The sequence below is a fragment of the Schistocerca nitens genome, chromosome 1 (assembly GCF_023898315.1).
Source record: "Schistocerca nitens isolate TAMUIC-IGC-003100 chromosome 1, iqSchNite1.1, whole genome shotgun sequence".
Classification (NCBI taxonomy): Eukaryota; Metazoa; Arthropoda; class Insecta; order Orthoptera; family Acrididae; genus Schistocerca; species Schistocerca nitens.
In genome coordinates, this window is record NC_064614.1 from 514,277,398 (window position 1) to 514,296,484 (window position 19,087).

General features: G+C 44.5%; 1 protein-coding gene and 1 non-coding gene across 2 annotated transcripts in view; both read left to right on the forward strand.

Annotated features, from left to right (window-relative positions):
- The window catches only part of LOC126253228 (probable 3',5'-cyclic phosphodiesterase pde-5), an 824,318-nt gene that overhangs the window by 782,811 nt on the left and 22,420 nt on the right, over positions 1-19,087 (forward strand). The gene's annotated exons all lie outside the window — the stretch shown is intronic.
- On the forward strand, positions 3,135-3,207 carry Trnaa-cgc (transfer RNA alanine (anticodon CGC)). Its single transcript has one exon. It is a non-coding gene; the product is annotated as a tRNA-Ala (tRNA).

The window sequence follows — 19,087 nt, forward strand, 5'->3', positions numbered from 1 at the left end:
CTTTCGCATTTTCACTTTATTGGATGACTCGTCTCCTCTGCTTGACCTAACACCGCACTTTCTGGTTCCACAAGAGAGGATGCTTTTGGCTCGTACACGGACATCATCCCTCAGGAGTCATAAATAGTGATTGGTCATAGACTGTTGTACATATCCTTCGAGTTTTTAATGACTCTGACCATTCATTCTGCAGACCGGGGTGGCCGAGCAGTTCTACGTGCTACAGTGTGGAACCGCGCGATCGCTACGGAATCAGGTTCGAATCCTGCCTCGGGCATGGATGTGTGTGATGTCCTTAGGTTACTTAGGCTTAAGTAGTTCTAAGTTCTAGGGGACTGATGACCTCAGAAGTTGAGTCCCATAGTGCTCAGAGCCATTTGAACCATTTTGAACCATTCATTCTGGATGTTCACAAACAATTTGTACTTTCTTCCACAGCCAGTTTTACTGAGAAAGACGCCATCGTATGACACATCAGTGACATTTGAGACGGCGCTGCATTATAGTAGAGCAACACTAGGAAATCAAAAAACGAGGTTGTCATCCTGTCGCTGAGGTTCCTGGTGTGTACAAGAGAGCCAAAGGTCTTATGTTAGCTCTATGAACAGTGATGAAAACTTGGATTTTCGTTGACAAACCATGAGCAAAACTTGTCATCCCAGTTTTCAATGTCTGACGGTTACGACATCGAAAAGCGGTCTACACTTACTGTTCGTTCCGAAATGGTCCACAACATGCGAGTGGCTGTAGTCTGTAGGCTGATAGCTAATGACGTGGCATCTTCGACAAAACGAAAATATACTTAATGGCGGCACGTTGTGATTATTCCCATCACTGCAACGATTTTTAAAAACGGTTCCGTTATTCACCGTAAGCTGGAACTTGTAGCGATTAACAGACGATCTCTTCCACCCGCGTTAACTTGCTAAAGAATTCTTAAGTCGTTTAGCAGTAGTAGCATATCCAGCTGGCTCACTTTCAGTGTCAGACTGTGTTTCAAACTATTCGGTATGTGTGAAGGTGTGGTAATCCTCTGCACAGTTGAACTATAGCTGACAGCAGTACTTCATCTCATCGTCAAAAGGACGGATAACCAGCAGACCATTCGTTTCTAGGGTAGATGCGCTGTCGGTGGGAAGAGGTAGTGCTGCACATTGCGTATCTCACTATGCTACCCCTGGTAGTTTGACTGACACACCCACTTGCAGCAGGAGTATCCAGTTGCCCCACAACTTTCGAATTTGTACGCAAAGCATTGGATGCATTGTCAGTGACCTTTCACCGTAATTGATATCACCGGAATTACATCTTACGCTTCTACTAAACAAAAGCGAAAATAGCTATTACTGAATGTTAAACCGTACATTTAATGCGCGTATCTGATATCCGCATTTGTGTAAACATTCATTGTACTGTACCGAAAATCAAGCGCATGATGAATACTACTAAATAGAGCTCGTCAAGCCGCAATGGCTTTGAAGAAAGTGGACTAGACGAGTAAAATCAATGAACTTAGTTCCATCGCAACACAACTAATGACGTGTCTCGAGTGTTAACATTACCTTCGACGAAACTGAGTACAAAACACTGGACGCGAACCTAAAAATTATGACTTAACCATATGGAAAATAAAGAGATTAAATACAGTGGAATGGAATAGCCTGTGGCAAAATTTTGACGGCGAATCTCTCTCTCTCTCTCTCTCTCTCTCTCTCTCTCTCTCTCTCGGCACCTCACATGGACTGTGAAAGTTTATATACAGACCTGCGCTCATATCTGACAAGAGAAAGTATCAGAACCGTCAACTTGGCGTTACTGATCGCGACTGTGAAACGCTAACTGACGCACGTCATGATGACGTCCTGCATTTCCCTCTCCGCGCACTCGACTGTCACAACGTATGACCTGCCATTGACTGGCGGTCATCGTTCTGTTGTCTGATACTGGGCTACAGCGTTGAGGACACATTCGAAATGACACAACGAGTCCACATGTAGCCCTTTTCAAGTGTGCACACTGTTCCATTCCGCTATGTTTTAATCAGTTAACTCGGACGACATATTTGTACTTCGAAAGGGAAGAATGTTCGACAGAGCATCATCTCCTCTTTTAGGAAACATGACTCTGTAAGAGATGGATGTGCACAAAAAAAGCACTCCGTCTTCAGGCCACAAGTGGCCCATCGGGACCATCCGACCGCCGTGTCATCCTCAGTTGAGGATGCGCATAGGAGGGGCGTGTGGTCAGCACACCGCCCTCCCGGTCGTTATGATGGTTTTCTTTGACTGGAGCCGCTCGAGTAGCTCCTCAATTGGCATCACGAGGCTGAGTGCACCCCGAAAAATGGCAACAGCGCATGGCAGCCTGGACGGTCACCCATCCGAGTGCCGACAGCGCTTAACTTCGGTAATCTGACGGGAACCTGTTTTTCCACTGAGGCAAGGCTGGATGTGCAAACCCATTTTATTCCAAGCAAAGATTAAATTTTTTGCTAAATATTGCCTCCTTTATGACTGTTGCGAATCTGCAGGCCGTACTTGTATTCTACGCGGTCTTGCCTGTGATGTGGACTCAGACCATAATTTATTGGTTGAATAGCATATTAAAAGTGAAGAAATTGCGGAAAGATCGAAAATCAAAGATATGGAACCGAGACACTTTGAAAGAACTGGAGGTTTTTTGGGAGTCCCAAACTGGGCATTAAAAAACTAAATTGTGCCCGAACAGACAGGCCAAGAAGATCCAACGGTAACGACCGGTCGCTGTGTCATCCTCAGCCCATAGGCGTCACTGGATGCAGATACGGAGGGGCATGTGGTCATCATACCGCTCTCCTGGCCGTATGTCAGTTCACGAGAGCGGAGCCGCTACTTATCACTCGAGTAGCTCCTCAGTTTGCCTCACAAAGGCTGAATGCACTAAATGGGGCATTAGGCAAGAACTAGTAACATACTGCTGCGTTGGTCACTAATTCTTTTATTGTATCTTTTATTACGAGTTTCGCTTTAACAGCATCATCATATAGATCTCCGGTAGAAAAAATTAGCTTTAGAATGGATGAAACAGGCTTTTATAAAAATAACAGATCAGAGTTAATTGTAGTGACGCATAAGTCGAATTACATACCTTTACCGAGCGAGGTGGTGCAGTGGTTAGCACACTGGACTCGCATTCGGGAGGACGACGGTTCAATCCCGTCTCCAGCCATCCTGATTTAGGTTTTCCGTGATTTCCCTAAATCGTTTCAGGCAAATGCCGGAATGGTTCCTTTGAAAGGGCACGGCCGATTTCCTTCCCAATCCTTCCCTAACCCGAGCTTGCGCTCCGTCTCTAATGACCCCGTTGTCGACGGGACGTTAAACACTAACCACCACCACCACCACCACCACCACCACATACCTTAATGGATATGTGGTATCTATAACACCCCTGATCTTATTTAGTTTGCCCATTGAGCAAAAGTGAAGGATATCAAGACGACATCTGCAAAAGAAATTAAGCAATACGGAGAACAAACAGAAACGCGATGTTTGCCGATAACTTTGCAGTTCTATCAGAATCGGCAAAGGACTTGGAAGACCAGATGAATAAGAATGGTAGCATCTTGGAAGAAGTTACAAGACGAATATCAAGAAAAGTAGAAAAAGTGGAATGGAATGTAGTCTAAGTAAATCAGGCGAAGTCAAGAAACTTACAGTGCGAACCAAAATGAAAGGGTCACTTTTTTGAAACCCCTTAATTGTCTCCCGTTGCAACTCAGCTGTATGAAATTTGCCTCAAATGTTACTACAACATGCCTCTGCAATGGTGCAAAGACGTTACCTTCGGCCTCGGCGATGCTTTAAAGAGCAAGGTGTCGACACATGTGAGAAAAAGGATGGACCTCAGAAGTTCGTGTGAGGTGTAAGGTGCGTTAATGACGTCACGTTTGCACTAAATTTCATCACAATTCTTCCCAACGCCACCAGGGGCCTGTCACACGATCGGATGCTCGGCACCACTCCTCTTACCCTCCTGGCGCCTCTGCCATGGAGGTCAGGATCGCGATGCCCAACGCGGTGATCACACGATTTTCTTACGGGTGGCCCAGGAGAGCGTTTCAGACACACTGCAGTTCAAAATCGAGACGGAAAGGTTTCATGGAGTTACATAAAGGGCGTCATTGAAACCATCCCTTCCCTTGGGGCGTTGATACACATTATGCGGACGAAAACGACAGTTCTCAGTGCGGTGAGCAGCAGGAGGACGTTCTTGATGACCTTTGACACTGCTGACACTCCTCAGACGGTTCAACTGTTCCCCAAGGGCATCGTGGCCCTGCAATCCCTCTGAAAGTGGTCGCAGGCGCTAAGACTGTAGCGCGACCGCAATTTTTGTTCTGGTGGTCAAAGTGAAACCACTAAAGACCGTTCGACGAAATTTGAACGTGATCCGAAGCAGCAAACGGTGTGTAAGCTTGTTCAGCCCTCCTCCGTCATGATTTCGAAGTGTGTGTGTGTGTGTGTGTGTGTGTGTGTGTGTGTGTAGAGGGGGGGGGGGGGGCTGGATAGGGGTCCGATATTGGCATATGCGTGGCAAAATGTCTATCTAAGAACCCCCAGTTCGGCAACACCCTAACACCCTCGGTTCCTCGTGCACTTTTGTTAGTCGCTTTAAAAATGTCCCTGATTATTAGGTGCCGGCGTGACAGCCAACCTTGACGACACCACTCAGCCGCGTGGCTCTGCATCGCTGGACTAGCGCCTGCTGGTTGCACGCGAAATCTAGGCGGTGTCGAAAGGGATGCCCGCCCCGCCAGCGCATAGGAATCACTCACTGGCTACCTCTGTACGGGGACCTTTTTAAATTAACCAAGTAGAGCGGGGGCACCAATGTTGTGTTAGGATGTTCCCAAAATGGGGGGGGGGGGGGGGGAGGGCTTAGAGGGATCCTTTGCTATGTATGTGTCAATGCCACGTCCCTATCTTACCTCCCGCCACCACACTCCGTAATCACACCAGAGGAGGGCTGAAAAGTTTGCATACCGTTTGCTGCAGAAGAAAAAACCGATATCATACTTACAGTACCAGTGGATGTCGTGGTGGCAAAAAAGGAAACGTACTGTAAGTGCCTACCACTAAAAACCATCGCGTATTTCAGAAAGGACCCGCAAAATGAATATGCTGCCACAGTCGGACGGACGTGGCCTGTCAAATAAAATTGTAGTGGCGGAGCTGACTGACTTTCTGCATGAACTTTGCAATGAGCGGTCATTTACTCAATCTGAGCGTACATGCCCTGCGAAAGACAATGATGGCAGGCGAGTTGCTTCCTCCGAACTACACCGCAATGGTCTTGGTGCAATAAAAACGGAAATTCCCCGCTTTAGGGATTGAGGAACCACAACCTGCGCATCGTCGTTCTCTGTATACTATAGCAGACTACCTGGTCGCGCAGAAAGTCCTTGAAGATGAGAAAAATGTGTCACACCAATGGATGGAGAACTTCTTTCAAACTGCGTGGGCTTCCATGACACGTGTATTGCAAAACAACCGGAAGGCGGCGACACAAGCAGTTGTTGAGGCAACAAATAAAAAGCCGAGAACAAATTTTGAAGACATTCAATATCCTGAGAATCGATCTGAAAACAACGATCAAATACTGTGTCGTCACCGATCAGTAGTTGAGACAACACATCGGCGTCCGAATGTTGGGCAGTGGGCCTGTACAGCAACTGATACTGATAATTAGTCGCCGGCCGGTGTGGCCGAGCGGTTCTAGGCGCTTCAGTCTGGAACCGCGCTGCTGCTACGGTCGCAGGTTCGAATCCTGCCTCGGGCATGGATGTGTGTGATGTCATTAGGTTAGTTAGGTTTAAGTAGTTCTAAGTTGTAGGGGACCGCTGACCTCAGATGTTAAGTCCCATAGTGCTCAGAGCCATTTTTTTATAATTAGACAATATCAACCCCAACGTTGCAATTTTTGTCCTGTGTCAGGTGAGACAGTCTTGGCAGGGTTTAACAAGGCCATCAAAGTCTGATGATCTGTCAGCAAATAGAACTTCCGACGATACAGATACCGGTGGAATTTCTTAACACCATAAATAATGGCGAGCGCCTCTTTTTCAAGCTAGGTGTAGCAACACTACGCTTTACAAGAGTTTTCAAGCCTTTTTTTTCTGTTGAGATCTAAGTAAATGAAACATCTACGACCTAGCAATTTCTCTATCAGTTGCTGAAATGTGTTCTGACATTGTTTGGACCACACAAAAGGAACGTTTTTCTGGCACAGCCGGTTTAGCGGAGCAGCCATTTGCGCAAAGTGGAATAATTTTTATGTAATAGATGAGCTTCACCATGACTGTTGAAGCTCCTTAATGTTAGGGGGCTCCGGCGGATCTCCAGTCGCAGCCAAGTGTGATGTAGTTAGATGTATACCCAGTGCATTTCGTCCGCAGCTCGTGGTCGTGCGGTAGCGTTCTCGCTTCCCGCGCCCGGGTTCCCGGGTTCAATTCCCGGCGGGGTCGGGGATTTTCTCTGCCTCGTGATGACTGGGTGTTGTGTGATGTCCTTAGGTTAGTTAGGTTTAAGTAGTTCTAAGTTCTAGGGGACTGATGACCATACATGTTAAGTCCCATAGTGCTCAGAGCCATTTGAACCAGTGCATTTCTTATGTGACCTAAATAGTTCACTTCTTCCTAGACGAAGGAGCGCTTTCCCCTGTTGTCCTTCAAGCCAGCTGCAGAAGGAAAACTGAAACAAATCTAAGTGAGCGTATATCACAAAGTATTGCTTGTACTGTTCGTCCAGAGGTAACGGTATATATGCCTCTAGCAAATCTATATTCGAGAATTATTTTCCCAGTCCCAGTCTGCCCATCAGCTCCTCCAGGCGTGCAAACGTAAACTACCTGAAGGCTTCTTCAGAATGGTCAAGGGTAATGCCCATTGGATTGGAGAAACCGGTTTGATAGACCCATTTTCTTGTCGTCTTTGCAATTCCTGAGCAACTTGCTCATATATTGCATGGGGGCAGGTCGCGCATGAACAATTCGCGGCCATGTATTGTACTTCATAGTGATGTGCGCTTCAAAGTCTTTCACCCTTTCTACACTTAGTTCAAATGGTTCCTTGTACTTACTGCACAAGTCAGAAACGTTAGTGTGAGGCGCAGAAACACTGATTTGCAACATATTGTTCTGAACGCAAAACCGAATAAATCAAATAAATCTAATCCAAAAATGTTTGCACTGCTTTTATAATTGAGTACATAAAATGAAACATACTTGTGAATCCCTCAAAAGTTGCTGGCAAACTGCACACCCCAAGAACTGAAATTTCTGGTCTATTGTAGGCAGATAAAATAGAAGTAGGCTATTGTGGTGGTGCGGTATCGATTCTGACATCAATGTCTTTATTAGGGAAACAGACGCACCAGTCTCCATCCGCAACTCTTTTATTGCCTTATGTTCCACTTTTAAGTGAACAAAAAGCCAGCGTATTGCAGAGGAAGCTTTCTGCGATGTGGAAGTAACTGGTTGTGCCATCGCGACGGCGGCTATCGCCCTTGTCCTGCCTGCCGCGTGAGCACAAATAGACTTTGAAAGTAACTAGCTTTGCAGTTTGGACAATCTTTCTGATCAGAACTCGAAAAGGTCTGAGAACACGATTTTCTCCCAGTGTTTTGTGAAGCACGCCTTGTGCTACGACACTGAAAATTTGTACTTCTAGTGTTGTTACTGTTTGTCTGAGCACTATTCTTAATTACTTGAATAGTGTTCTATACATGAGACCGAGAGTCCGGTGCACTATGAGAAACTGAAACACAAAAAGTCTCCGAATCAGCCTCTCTTCGGTCCACAACTGTCTGAGATTACAATATGAACATAATTGTTTTTAAATCAACGTCTTGCAGTTTTAGAACTGCTGTGTAAATGCCAGCATCAGATATATTCTGTGTAATACCATCAAGCAACATTATTTAATCTACATCTAAATCTTACTCTGCAAGCCACCTAATAGTGTGTAGCGGAGGGTACTTTCGGTACCACTATCTGACGCCTCCAACCTTGTTCCACTCGCGAATAGTGCGTGGGAAGAATGATTGTCGGTAATCCTCTGTATTGTCTCTAATTTTTCTAATTTTATCCTCGTGGTCAATACGCGAGATGTATGTGGGGAGAAGTAATGTGTTGTCTGGCTCCTCCTGAAAAGTACTGTCCAAAAATTTCAATAGTAAATCTCTCCGTGATGCACAACGCCTCTCTTGTAACGTCTGCCAGTAGAGCCTGTTTAGCACTTCGTGATGGTTAATTCCACATAAACATTTAAACTTCTAGTGCCTGGTGAGACCTCTGAGATCGACTATCCACTATTTGACTATCTGAGAAAGCAGCTGCTTAAAACAAAAATTTTAAACCGTGCAGCTACTACATGGATCTGACTGTCAAAATCTAGTAATTTCACAAGATGGTCGTATGTAACTTCCTCGGGAACAGTCTCGGTGCTCAGTTTAACACAGAGGTGAAACACTGCGGGACGAACAGTGGACAAAAAGTAAGCATTGCGATCCATACCTGTTATTTTGTAGATAGCGTAGTACGAGAATGCGTTTAGTTATGCTCTGTAGTCCGACCATTCTTCGTCCTGGCTGGGCGAAATTTTGGAGCAGCTGCCGGCGGCGTTGTTGCTTGTCTGTTGAGTAGTGACGCCAGTTGGCTGACACTGAGCAGCAACCGTTCAACCTGCTGCGACTGAAACTGTTTAATTTCGGTTAGAGACATTTCCTGTGACAGCCCAGACGTGGTCAAATGTTGTAGGACGCACAATGATAGAACTGAACTAGAAGCAAAGCAACAAAATTTAGAAAAAAGACGTGTGGAACAGGCAGGCAGCTGGCGAGAAATACGAGCCGGTTAATCGCGTATCATCTTCGCCATTTGTTGCGACCTGACGAAACTACAATCGTATGGCCATAACTGTGGATTCTTTGATTGCTCTGTGAGAAGGCTCATTAAACTACAATAGCTAAAATATTAGTTCACTTTATTACATAAATGAATAAAAGATTTACTTAACTTACACGCAGTTATTTGCCACAGGAGTACCGGGTAATTTACAACTGTCATTGACTAATAAAGCAACAGTAGATGCACTACTTAACTAACTGTTCTCTTGCGGTACAACGTTCGACGTTTACCACAGTACAAGTCCATCAGAAACTTTAACAATTCGTTGGTCCAACACTATGATGTTGAGCACAGGTCACGAACTGCGCCAAGTTCTTGCATGCTCAGCTCTATCTTGACCTCGACGTGAGGGTGCTGGTATGTTGAGAGGCAGGCGTGGTCTTCTGGAGTGCCTCCCACTGGCTGTTGCGGATTGCAGCAAGCCCTCACTAATGCCTGGGGTATCGATTCGCGTTGACGACTTTGGTGAGAGACTGCAATCTCTGGACGGTGCCACAGAATTACCTATTGACGCCCCTCGTTTGCTGCGTTCTCTCTACCAAGAAATCCTCAATCCAGTGACAAATTTTATTTGACTCCTCATGTGTTCGTACTTTTGTTGACAAGCGCTGGTGTTTTATTAACGAAAAGCCACTCAAGGTTTTTTTTTCTTCTTTAGAACTTTATTAAGTCCACACGACCGGTTTCGACCTTTATATTAGGCCATTATCAAGTGCATCTGAACAAGCGTCTTTTCCTTGGCTTTTTTCAGATTCACTTGATAATGGCCAAATATAAAGCCCGAAACCGGTCGTGTGAAGTTAAGGAAGTTCTAAATAGGAACTGTAGCTGTTTTTCGCTAATTGAACTTTAGTTGCGGAATCAGCAGCATCATTATACAGACATCGAGAAATTAATAAACGCTGGTGTATTACTGAGTCTAATTCTTTTCCGAAGTCAATAAATAGTTCCTCTTCATGGCTGCCTTGATCCACGTCTTTCAGGATGTCATGTAAGAAAAGCGCGGGTTGGATTTCGTATGATATATGTTTTTCGAAATTCATGCTGGTTGACTTGCACATGGTCTTCTGTTCGATATACCTTATTACGTCAAAGCTCAAAATATATTCTAACATTATGCAACAGATGGACGCCAAAGATGGTGAACGTTAGTTTCGTGATTCACTTTCGCTATCCCTCTTGTACACGGGCGTGACTTGTGCTCTCTTAAAATTTCTTGGCACAAATGGTTCAAATGGCTCTCAGCACTATGGGACTTAACTTCTGAGCTCACCAGTCCCCTAGAACTTAGAACTACTTAAACCTAACTAACCTAAGGCCATCGCACACATCCATGCCCAAGGCAGGATTCGAACCTGCGACCGTAGCGGTCGCGCGGTTCCAGACTTAAGCGCCTAGAACCGCTCGGCCGCTCCGGCCGGCTTTCTTGGCACAGTTTTCTGTTCGACATAGCCATGCTATGTTCTAGTTAAAAGACGGTATAACTCAGCTAACGATTATGTACAGAATCTGATAGAGATTCCATCGGACCCTGGGGCGTTGTTAAGTTTGAGCGACATCAGCTGTTTCTTAACGCCACTGACACTGTGTTGACATCAGACATCTAGGCATTGGCGCAAGACACAAACAAGCGCAGTACTCTAGAATTCTTCTTTATGAACAAACATTTGAAAACAGTAGTCAGAAGTTCAGCTTTCGCTTTGCTACCTTCAATATCACTTCCTTTGTCATCCATGACTGACTTCACATTTGACAACAATCTTTGCGTTTTATGAAAGTTAGGTGATGGAGATGGGTGTGGAGCCCTGTGTTAGGCCTGGTCCTTGCCTCCCCCGTGCACGGCCCCTGGGTCTACCACTGACACACCACTTACAGTCAAGACGAAGAATTGTAGTAGATCCCATACTTCCTCTGGACGAGAGAGAGGATTATACTTGGCGTTCCTTTAGTATCTGTGGTATGTTCCCCTTGATAGGACTACCAACATTCACATTAGCAGCAGCTTTACAATAGCTTGACAGCAGTCAGAGTGATTTTCTGCAGCTTATGAACAGCTGCCAACTTGTGTCGTGGATAGCAAAGGGCTACTTGTTTCCACTTCGTTAACAAGCATGTGAAGTATGAGAATGACGACGAGGACCACTTTTATTCCGAAATTTATTATTAAGCACGTGTTCCGAAACAACAGCTATGCTTCGTGCGATATTAAGTCAACGTTCTCGAAGAAAATAAAACGTGAAAATATTGAACAGTCACGTAATGAGATACCGATTGTACGCCTTCCTTTCTGCGGCGCTACATCCAGCAAAACAGGCGGAGTTGTGGGAAGACGAGAAATAAGACCTATTTTCCGATATCCTAACAAGATAAAGGAAATGCTACACACTGTTAAGGGCAGTCTCGGCCTGAGGATATCTGGGATTTATAACATCCCTCGTGAGTGTGGAAGCAGTTACAGCCGGCCGGTGTGGCCATGTGGTTCTAGGCCCGTCAGTCTGGAACCGCGAGACCGCTACGGTCGCAGGTTCGAATCCTGCCTCGGGCATGGATGTGTGTGATGTCCTTAGGTTAGTTAGGTTTAAGTAGTTCTAAGTTCTAGGGGACTGATGACCTCAGCTGTTAAGTCCCATAGCGCTCAGAGCCATTTGAACCAAGCAGTTACATTGGTCAGTCCATCCGTGACGTTTCCGATTTCTGTGCAGAACATCAGTGATATATTGAAAATCGAGAACTGGAGAAAACTGCAGTTGCTTACCTCAGCCTTACAAACAAATACAAAATAATGTTTGATGAAACAAAAGTTTTGTCCCAAGATCCTACATCCTGGGATTCTGTGATTAAAGAGGCTGTAAAAATAAAAATGTGTGAAAAGAACTTCAACCGTGACGGCTTATAGAATCTTAGCGGTGCTTGGAGGCGAGCTTTCGATGCAGAGAACAGGCAGAGATATTCGTCGCAATGTTTACGCTACTACGTCGACACCATGTGCGACGGCAACACATAAGTGGTCAAATGGCTCTGAGCACTATGGGACTTAACTTCTGAGGTCATCAGTCCCCTAGAACTTAGAACTATTTAAACCTAACTAACCTAAGGACATCACAAACATCCACGCCCGAAGCATTACCTAAGTAACGACCAATCACAAGCCGTCTATAGGCTTTATAAGAGTATAACAGTAGCAGTTTAGAAAATCAGTTTCTCCTCACGAGGACGATGGAGATAATTGTCCAACCCTTAGGTTGTAGCCTGAATATAGCATTTTAAATTTCAACGTTTGCCAGATGACTATGATGATAGGTGATAATAAGAGAACCTTAGAACATCTTTTGCTATTGAATGCGGATGTGTGCTTGCATGCTTGCGTGCGCGTTCGCGTTCGCGCACGTGCTTGCGTATGTGTGTGTATGTGGAGAAGAATTTTAGTATAACTCATCTAAATGCACAAGTGCATTTTTACATTGTGTTTGTGTTTAGCGTCAGCCAGCGAAGAGTGCATTGTGCAGCCAAACGTCGTCTTGATGACTATGTGCATCACAAGCGGCAACATGCAGTCGACAGTCGCCCGTTTGTGGTTACGGAACTCAACAGTCACTTTCTCCGACATTCCAGTTGTCTAAATTGTAAAGGAGCAAGTGACATGGATACTCACTGCAAGTGTTCAGATAAACGACAGTACTCATCCTCATGTGACACAGCACTCAATACGTCTTCTATTGTCCGCAGCTCGTGGTCGTGCGGTAGCGTTCTCGCTTCCCACGCCCGGGTTCCCGGGTTCGATTCCCGGCGGGGTCAGGGATTTTCTCTGCCTCGTGATGACTGGGTGTTGTGTGCTGTCCTTAGGTTAGTTAGGTTTAAGTAGTTCTAAGTTCTAGGGGACTGATGACCATACATGTTAAGTCCCATAGTGCTCAGAGCCATTTGAACCATTTCGTCTTCTATTACCAACACACTTCTACATATTTGACCTCCCTTCCTGCAACACTAATCTTCCTTCCAATGATTTACGCATTTTCGTACACAATGAAAATGTATTCGACCGATTAATATTTTCTCAGCGCCATAGCCATAACTTCGTAGTTGTTCCTCTCTCAAGCAGCTGACATCTTCGACATAAGAATACAGATGCTGATCCCACGGAATGAAAAATGTTGCGTTACCGGCAATAAACATTTTTAGATTTATACCAACAAATAACGAAGCCGTCCCAATGAACTTTTACGAGATACTATCTACATCTACCTACATACGCGCTCCGCAGGCCATTCGCAAACGGAGCAAGGAAAAACGACTGTCTATGCGCCTCAGTACCACCCCTAATGCCTCTTACCATGTCTTCGTGTTGCTTACGCAAGATATAAGTTGGTGGCGGTAGAATCTTTCAACAGTCAGTCACAAATGCCTGTTCTTTAATCTTCTTCAATGAAGTTTCGCGAATATAATTTTCTCTTCCCTTCAGAAATTCTCATTTGAGTTCACAGAACATTTTCATAATACTCACGTCTTGATCAAACATACCGGAAACGAATCTAGCTGAATTACTTCAATGTCTTCGTTTAATGCGACCTGCTGGCGATCCCAAACAGTTGAGCAGTAGTCAAGAATAGGTCGCATAAGTGTTCCATATGCGGTTTCCTTTATAAATGAGATACACTTTCCTATAATTCTCCTAGTTAACCAAAAATAACCCTTCACCTTCCCTGACCTTATGACCTGCTCCATTGCGTATCGCATTGGAACGTTGCGCATGGACGTGACTGTATCAAGAAGCATTCCAATACTACTGTATTCAGGCATTATCAGACTGTTTTTCTACTCATCCGTATTACCTTTTTCGAAGTTTAGAGGAAGCTGACATTCGTCAGACCAAAGAGAAATGCTGTCTGAGTCGGGCGCTATCCACTTTCAGTCACTCACCAACAACACTTTCCCGTGCTCTACAGCGTCACCACAGTCGCCGATTGCTGCTCGTCCTGCCCGTCAGATCGTTTGTATATTTAGGGAACAAGAGCGGTCCGACACACTTAAAACTTACTTTCTGGATAATTAGACTAATACCATCGCCGTAAAGCACATTTCTTTATATTATTTACGCACGTGTAAACACTTGGAAATACATCGTAATTTCGGATACTTTCTTTCTGTGATAGCGTGACTTAATGTTTTGTAGTTTCTAACCGACTTTATGATTCTACTTTACGTATAGTGAGTTAATGGTGTAGGCTCAAAGCTTCTGAAATAAATTAAGGAGTCTGTCGAAGAAAGGGTGTCATCATAGGAATGGGGAATTCAGTTTGCTATAATCCAGAAACAACCTGTACATCCATTGCTGCCGGAAAGCAGAGAGAGGATGTTCATTATTAGTTAAATTGAATTACGGCATGCACACAGTGGGATGGATAAAAATGCACATCAAAGGGCAATGTGGGCGCCGGCTATACATAACGACGTGATACCAAGAGTACCTCACTGCAGCAGGATACCAGACAGATCGCACACAGGAGACCGCTATAGAATACCAGCAGGTCAGGCGACCACACACTGCGCGCAAAACACGATCAACCCTGCTGGAAAAAAATACTATAACCGCAGTTGAGTGTTTTTACGATTCGTCGGTAATTGTTATTCACATTCCGTTAATAAATGATACGAAGTAAATAAATATGTAAATATTAACGAGAGGTAACAGAGAAACAATAAATCTGCTGCACTTTAACATTCGTCCACATTTCTGTGAAGAAACAAAATCATACAGCGTCAAAAATCCTTTTAATACCTTTTGATATATTCTTTATATTACTTATTTTAAAAGTTCGAGCATAGTTACAGTGAGTTTTCTGGTATATTTAGACTGAATAATGAAGCTTTCACCCGCTTCCAGTTCTCATCCTTTTCTGCCAAAATAAATTATTATTCTACCCACTTGTTCAGTTTCGCTTGGTGTAGGGCAGTTCCTCGGCATCATTTTAATTTCGACCGGACACCCTATTTGTCGGCTCTTTTCCATAAACGCTCTATAAAAATGCGAGGTTAATGTCTTTGAACGTTATGGTTAATAAATGTATGTAAATGCCAAGGCGCTGATAACCTCGCCGTTGAGCCCCCTTAAACTTTAAAAACACCCTCCCACCCACACTCACACACACACACACACACACACACACACACACACAAAACCTTAGGGGTTGCGAAGCAACTCAAATCGCTTGATACGGGCAAGTCTTCAGGTCCAGATTGTATACCGATTAGATTCCTTTCAGATTACGCTGATACAATAGCTCCCTACTTAGCGATCATATACAACCGCTCGCTCACCGATAGATCTGTACCTACAGATTGGAAAATTGCGCAGGTCGCACCAGTGTTTAAGAAGGGTAGTAGGAGTAATCCATCTAACTACAGACCTATATCATTGACGTCGGTTTGCAGTAGGGTTTTGGAGCATGTACTGTATTCAAACATTATGAATCACCTCGAAGGGAACGATCTATTGATACGTAATCAGCATAGTTTCAGAAAACATCGTTCTTGTGCAACGCAGCTAGCTCTTTATTCGCACGAAGTAATGGCCGCTATCGACAGGGGATCTCAAGTTGATTCCGTATTTCTGGATTTCCGGAAAGCATTTGACACCGTTACTCACAAGCGACTTCTAATCAAGCTGCGGGCCTATGGGGTATCGTCTCAGTTGCGCTACTGGATTCGTGATTTCCTGTCAGGAAGGTCGCAGTTCGTAGTAATAGACGGTAAATCATCGAGTACAACTGAAGTGATATCAGGTGTTCCCCAGGGAAGCGTCCTCGGACCTCTGCTGCTCCTGATCTATATAAATGACCTGCGTGACAATCTGAGCAGTTCTCTTAGGTTGTTCGCAGATGATGCTGTAATTTACCGTCTAGTAAGGTCATCCGAAGACCAGTATCAGTTGCAAAGCGATTTAGGAAAGATTTCTGTATGGTGTGGCAGGTGGCAGTTGACGCTAAATAGCGAAAAGTGTGAGATGATCCACATGAGTTCCAAAAGAAATCCGTTGGAATTCGATTACTCGATAAATAGTACAATTCTCAAGGCTGTCAATTCAACTAAGTACCTGGGTGTCAAAATTACGAACAACTTCAGTTGGAAAGACCACATAGATAATATTGTGGGGAAGGCGAGCCAAAGGTTGCGTTTCATTGGCAGGACACTTAGAAGATGCAACAAGTCCACTAAGGAGACAGCTTATACTACACTCGTTCGTCCCCTGTTAGAATATTGCTGCGCGGTGTGGGATCCTTACCAGGTGGGATTGACGGAGGACATCGAAAGGGTGCAAAAAAGGGCAGCTCGTTTTGTATTATCACGTAATAGGGGAGAGAGTGTGGCAGATATGATACGCGAATTGGGATGGAAGTCATTACAGCAAAGACGTTTTTCGTCGCGGCGAGATCTATTTACGAAATTTCAGTCACCAACTTTCTCTTCCGAATGCGAAAATATTTTGTTGAGCCCCACCTACATAGGTAGGAATGATCATCAAAATAAAATAAGAGAAATCAGAGCTCGAACAGAAAGGTTTAGGTGTTCGTTTTTCCCGCGCACTGTTCGGGAGTGGAATGGTAGAGAGATAGTATGATTGTGGTTCGATGAACCCTCTGCCGAGCACTTAAATGTGAATTGCAGAGTAGTCATGTAGATATAGATGTAGATGTAATGCCTCCTCCGTCACCCCTTCCCCCTAGCACTCCACAACAGATACAAACTCTCACACCATTTTACTGTACTTTTGTATGATCTGATTAGTTTCCTTTTACAATTATTCACTTGCTTTGCTCCATACATACACCGTACTCTCTGATCTGAAAATTTATTAAATTCCCTGCAGTCAACTAATACAGCACTTACTAGTCACTCAGAGCCCCCGCAGAAGTATTTTTTTGAGAAGCGAAAGGTTTTATTGTGGTTGATTTCGTCGATATAAACTTTTTCTTGCTACTTGTCAGTTGTATTTGAAAAAGTCTTGATTCACCGCCATGAACACGTGAAGGAAACTTCCTTTTCATACAACTAGTTTCGCTCCACAGACTGTCATCAGTATCAGGTGGATCGAAACAGATATTAGCCTTGAACCATATCGTCTTCTTAACTAGCCGTCGGACACCACCTTCCTAAAATATATTTTTGTCATATCTCACCCTTGTCTTCCGACACATCGTGAAAAAAAGAAAAGACTAAGCTGCTATGTTAGGTAAGTATTTTACTGTCCCTTAGCTTCGTTTTGAGGTTTTGTCTGTGGTATTGCTCTCTTGGGTGACGTCTTTTTACCGCTGTGTCAAGTGTATCTGCCTTTCTGGATCAGCACGTGATGTACTCATCGCTAAGATGGGGAAAAGTAAATTTACCTATTCTAATTACCCCTCTAGTGATGATTTATCACAAGCTCTTTTTTATCGAAGGAGGCATCCAAATTCACAGTAGGGATCAATAGTTAAATAATCGACTACAGAAAAAGAGATGATGTGCACATGGAAGATTTCTTGATATTTGTGCGAGGGAATAGATGCCCAGACCCGCCGTAAATTATTAGTGAGCTAATGTGATGTTACACTACTGGCCATTAAAATTGCTACACCACGAAGATGACGTGCTACAGACGCGAAATTTAACCGACAGGAAGAAGATGCTGTGATATGCAAATGATTAGCTTTCCAGAGCATTTACACAAGGTTGGCGCCGGTGGCGACACCTACAACGTGCTGACATGAGGAAAATTTCCAACCGATTTCTCATACACAAACAGCAGTTGACCAGCGTTGCTGGTGACACGTTGTTGTGATGCCTCGTATAAGGAGGAGACATGCGTACCATCACGTTTCCGACTTTGATAAAGGTCGAATTATAGCCTATCGCGACTGCGGTTTATCGTATCGCGACATTGCTGCTCGCGTTGGTCGAGATCCAATGACTGTTAGCAGAATATGGAATCGGTCGGTTCAGGAGGGTAATACGGAACGCCGTGCTGGATCCCAAACGCCTCGTTTCACAAGCAGTCGAGATGACAGGCATCTTATCCGCATGGCTGTAACGGGTAGTCCAGCCACGTCTCGATCCCTGAGTCAACAGATGGGGACGTTTTCAAGACAACAACCATCTTCACGAACAGTTCGACGACGTTTGCAGCAGCATGGACTATCAGCTCGGAGACCATGGCTGCGGTTACCCTTGACGCTGCATCACAGGCAGGAGCGCCTGCGATGGTGTACTCAACGACGAACCTGGGTGCACGAATGGCAAAACGTCATTTTTTCGGATGAATCCAGGTTCTGTTTACAGCACCATGATGTTCGCGTCCGTGTTTCGCGACATCGCGGTGAACGCACATTGGAAGCGTGTATTCGTCATCGTCATACTGGCGTATCACCCGGTGTGATGGTATGGGGTATCACTGGTTACACGTCTCGGTCACCTCTTGTTCCCATTGACGGCACTTTGAACAGTGGACGTTACATTTCAGATGTGTTACGACCCGTGGCTCTACACTTCATTCGATCCCTGCGAAACCCTACATTTCAGCAGGATAATGCACGACCGCATTTTGCAGTTCCTGTCCGGCCCTTCTGGATACAGAAAATGTTCGACTGCTGCCCTGGCCAGTATATTCGCCAGATCTCTCACCAATTGAAAACGTTTGGTTAATGGTGTGCCGAGCAATTGTCTCGTCACAATACGTCAGTCACTACTCTTGATGAACTGTGGTATGAAGCTGCATGGGCAGCTGTACCTGTACACGCCATCCAAGCTCTGTTTGACTCAATGCCCAGGCGTATCAAGGCCGTTATTACGGCCATAGGTGGTTGTTCTGGGCACTGATTTCTCTGGATCTATGCACCACATTCCGTGAAAATGTAATCACATGTCAGTTGTAGTATAATATATTTGTCCAATGAATACCCGTTTATCATCTGCATTTTTTCTTTGTGTAGCAATTTTAATGGCCAATAGTGTATATTGACGACATGGATTGAAATCAGAAATTATAAAATGGTGAAGCATATATTTAGATAAATAACTTCTTCGTGGCGTTAAGCATTTTATATATTTTTTTAATATTATATTGCCATGTCGACATAACTGCTACCGTAAAATATATAGGAGTATCTAC